The sequence below is a fragment of the Triticum dicoccoides genome, chromosome 6B (assembly GCF_002162155.2).
Source record: "Triticum dicoccoides isolate Atlit2015 ecotype Zavitan chromosome 6B, WEW_v2.0, whole genome shotgun sequence".
NCBI lineage: Eukaryota > Viridiplantae > Streptophyta > Magnoliopsida > Poales > Poaceae > Triticum > Triticum dicoccoides.
Window position 1 is genome coordinate 60,753,917 of NC_041391.1, and position 4,868 is coordinate 60,758,784.

Here is a 4,868-nt window from a genome sequence, read left to right on the forward strand (position 1 = left end):
TGGGAATACCGTGCGTGAGGACGCAAAGTGATATGAGGTTTTACATGCTAGATCGATGTGGCATTGATTCGGGGTCCTGACAATACACTCCTACCTTTTCTGACTTGAGTTGTTAACTATTGTTCCATACTTCTGTTAGTTATAACAAAAAATCTTTGAATTTGGTACTGCATGAGTTTTTACTACTGCTAATAGGGAGTATTTGCTACTACTAAAACAGCGATTTCGTATGCACTGCTACCTGATGAGTGCTTTCTTGGTAATATTTCACCTTGGCATGCATATGTTTGTTCGGTTTGAACTTTGCATGACATGATATAATTATTTCCAGTGTTTTTCTCAACTTATTTTCATTGCCACTTGATATATAGTTAGCTTGTACTTGAAGCTGTGGGTTAATGTGGTGATTTTGTTCTACTTGGATGCATTGGTACCCCCATAATCGTGTGCATGGATGCAATGGCAAGAAGATCATGGTTGTACGCATCATCAAGCACACCATGGAGATAATCGACCTCCTCACTGATGGTAACTCAATCTAGATCATCACTTTATAATCTCCTACCTTTGTGATGTTAGTATGCTTCTGCTGACTAGTATTGTTAGATTTTGCCAGTAGTAGAATGGTATTTTGTTTTAGGCACAATGTGTTGCAGCGAAGTCTTTTGCATGATCTGCACTTGCGCAATGCATATTTGTCTCTGTTTTCTTGTATGAATGAGTACCTCATTTTAAGTAGATGGAGAACAAAAAGCATGGTACTAGCTGAATTTATGTTGTCATTCTAAATAACTGTCCTTTTTTGAATGGTCAATTCATACTATATATTGGCATCTATCCTTTTTTTAATGGCCAATTCATAGTATATTTGGCTTCTATTTTCTAATTCTTCTCTGCTGATTCATGACAGGAGCAGGTGCCTAGTTTGTGATCGCTATTGAAGGAGCTCAATGTTGAAGAACATAACACTTGTAGAGTTCTGATGGCTATCTTGTATTACACTTGTAGAGCTTGTAACTGTTATTACACTTCTAGAGCATGTAAAGTATATGCTAAGAGTTTGTATCACGTGTTATTTGTACAACTAAGAAGTATTATGTGGTCTGTAATGAAACGAGATTCTAAGATCTCTATACTGAAACGAGCTGATATTATTTGAAGTATTATGTGGTCTGTTCCAATTTAAATACTAGTTATTTATTTACTGTTAAATTGAAATAAGAAGAATATGACTTTGACATCTGGGACCCATTGATCAGAACCTGACAACTGTGGCCCAATCTGACTAGTGGACCCCTTTAAAAAAAGAAAAACTGAGTATTAAGAAAGAAGGACATGGCCCAAAAACAAAAAGGCTGAAATATTAGGCCAGGCCCATGTAGCCGACCAGAATGACAAAAAATGATGACTAAAAAGGCTGAATTAATGGGCTCGGCCCATGTAAAAGACAGAATTGGACCGGGCTCATTCTAAGTAACGACCTTTTTAATTCGTCACAATTTTGCCACGTCAGATTGCCATGTCGGATCTGACGTGGCCTGGGCAGACAGCCAGTGACCAAAACAAAAGGTCATGGGTTCCACGACCTTTTGTTTTGGTCGTAAACGTCTACCGAAGAAGGTCGCTATAGTCAGTTTACGATCGTCAGCTTTTGACCTTCTGTTTTTTGTCACAAAAAGGTCGCAAATGAAAAACCATGACCTTTCAGTGACCAATAGTGGTGGTTACAAGTTGACATATTTCTTGTAGTGAAAGCTCCCAATTTCCCCACAAAAAAAACTGAACTACATACAAGATTCAGAGTGGTTTTGAAGTGGTCTAGCATCTGTCTAGTAGCGGGTTTAGTAAATAAATCCGCTAACTGATCGTCTGTAGAAATAAACCTGACTTCTAGTTCACAAGCAACTACTCATTCTCTCACAAAATGAAAATCAATCTCAATGTGTTTAGTCCGAGCATGAAACACGGATTCGCCGCCAGGTAGGTTGCCCCTAAGTTATCACACCACAATATAGGTGTACGCTGTCGTGGGACTCCAAGTTCTGTGAGAACTGAGTCTATCCAAATGGCTTCAGCCGCGCCATTGGCCAATGCCTTATACTCTGCCTCGGTGCTTGACCTCGAGATTGTGGGTTGCTTCTTTGAGCTCCAAGATACAAGATTGGGTCCAACAAATATAGCAAATCCACCAGTGTAGCGCCTATCATCAACACAGCCTGCCCAGTCTGCATCGGTGAATATACTCACTCCAGTAAATCTGGACTTACGAATCCGTAGTCCCATGTCTAGCGTACCTTTGACATATCTCAGAATACGCTTAACTGCCTCCGAATGATCCTCCATAGGCTGAGACAAGAGCTGACACACTTTGTTCACCGCGAAGGAGATATCAGGACGAGTGAGGGTCAAATACTGAAGTGCTCCAACCACACTGCGATACCGGAAGGAGTCATTAGTACCCAGTAGTGCACCATGACGCGAGAGACTCTCGGATGTAGCAAGCGGAGTGGAAGTGGCCTTGCAGTTCTCCATGTTGACGCGATGAAGAAGATCCAATGCACACTTTTTCCGCGTTAAGGTCATGCCCCCCGAATGAAAGGATGCTTCCAAACCAAGGAAGTACTCCAGGCAACCCAAATCTTTGATGGGAAAGCTAGCAGACAATGACTGCACAAGATGATCCACCACGGCGGGGGTAGAGCCAGCAATCACAATACCATCGACGTACACCAGCATGTATATCTGAATAGTGCCCTGGGAGAAGATGAACAGAGACGCATCTGATCTGGAGGCAACAAAACCGAGCTGCGAAAGGCTCTGACTCAAACGAGCATACCAAGCACGGGGCCGACGACTGTTTGAGACCGTAGATAGACCTCTGAAGTTTGCAGAAATGAGAGGGATAAGTGGCATCCTCAAACCCGGGTGGCTGCTGCATATACACATCTTCAGCCAAAAACCCATGTAAAAATGCATTGTTCACATCAATCTGTCGGAGGCTCCAACCACGAGACACAACAAGAGACTGAACCAAGCGAACCGTGGCAGGCTTCACCACCGGACTAAAAGTATCTCCATAGTCAATCATGTGTTTTTGAGTGAAACCACGAGCAACAAGACAAGCTTTGTGCTTATCAATAGACCCATCCGGATGATGCTTGGTTTTGAAAATCCACTTGCAGCCCACAATATTGACACCAGGTGGCCGAGGCACCAACACCCAGGTATTAGTGTGACAGAGAGAAGCAAACTCCTCAGACATGGTGGCACGCCAGGCAGGTTCACCCAAGGCATCATGGTGGGAAACCGGTGCGGCAAAGAAGGCACGGTGACGAGAATCATACCAAACCGTGCCATCAGTGTAAGACTTCTCCTTGCGCGTATGATCACTTTGTCGTGTAACCATAGCTTGCCCCGGAACTGCATCGCCGGTAGAAGGAGACGGCGGCGACGAGGGCTCGGCCAGATGTGTTACGGCTGAGGGGGCCTCAGTGACAGGCGACACATGCCGAGGGATGACCATTGGTTGGGCCGGACCAGGCGAAGGTGGCGACCCGGGTGACGCACCGGGCGAGGGTGGCGACCCCGGCTCAACAGGCGAGGGCGGCGGCCCGAGTGACACACCGGGCGAGGGTGGCGACCCAGTCACGACCGCGGACTCGTCAGCTGGTGGAGTCGCCGCGCCTACATCGGGCGGCGGGACATGCACGTCCAGAGCATGCATGTCAAGCACGTCAGGAGCCGGCGAAGCAGCAACGGGTACCTGAGGAGAACATAAAGCAACATCGCCTGCAGAGGACAAATTAGGTGACGGATAGGACAAGACATATTTACGCACATGGACATCCGGAACCAGTTCATCGGATGGAAAAGTGAGGGCATGTTCAAGGGAAGCAAGATCAACCGAGACGCCGGTGTTGGAGTAAGGAAACACAGTCTCATCGAAAACAACGTCACGAGAGATGTATACCTGACCTGTTGTACGGTCAAGACACTTATAGCCCTTATGTAGAGGACCATAGCCAAGAATAACGCACATCTTGGAACGAAACTCAAGCTTGTGAGCATTGTACTTGCAAAGGCTAGGCCAGCAAGCACACCCGAAAATCTGAAGGGAGGAGCAGTTGGGCTAAACATGGAACAAACGAAACAAAGGGGTGTCCTTGTTGAGAACCGGAGTGGGCATACGGTTGATGAGGTAACATGCCGCAAGAAAAGCCTCATCCCAAAACCGAAGTGGGAGAGAAGAGTGTGCAAGCAGGGCTAGACCAGTCTCTACCAAATGACAGTGTTTGCGCTCGCAATACTGTTCTGCTGAGAGGTATGTGGATAGGACACATGGTGAGAGATGCCCGTGTGCTGAAAATATCGATGGAGTTTGTGGTATTCACCACCCCAGTCGGACTAAATGGCCTTGGTTTTACAATCCAAAAGGCGCTCGACATGAGCCTGAAAGTTGTAGAAAATATGCTTAACATCAGACTTGTGTTTGAGCAAATAAATCTAGGTAAAGCGCGTGTAGTCATCAATAAAGCTAACATAATACTTGTACCCTCCCGATGAAGCAATAGCGGGACCCCAAACATCTAAATATATTAATTGGAGAGGTACAGTAGTGACATGAGACGAAGTAGAATAAGGTAGTTGATGACTCTTAGCACGTTGACAGGCATCACAAACTAAGAATGAATTATTTGAACTAGAACACGGAAGTTCATGACTCCGAACAATGCAAGTGACCACATTATTTGTAGGATGACCAAGACGCTGATGCCATTGCAACGACGAAACTCTAACACCGGAGGAGGCACGGCGAGACAATGAAGATGGCGCACGAGCGAAGGGGATCGGGTTCTCCCCCCCCCCCC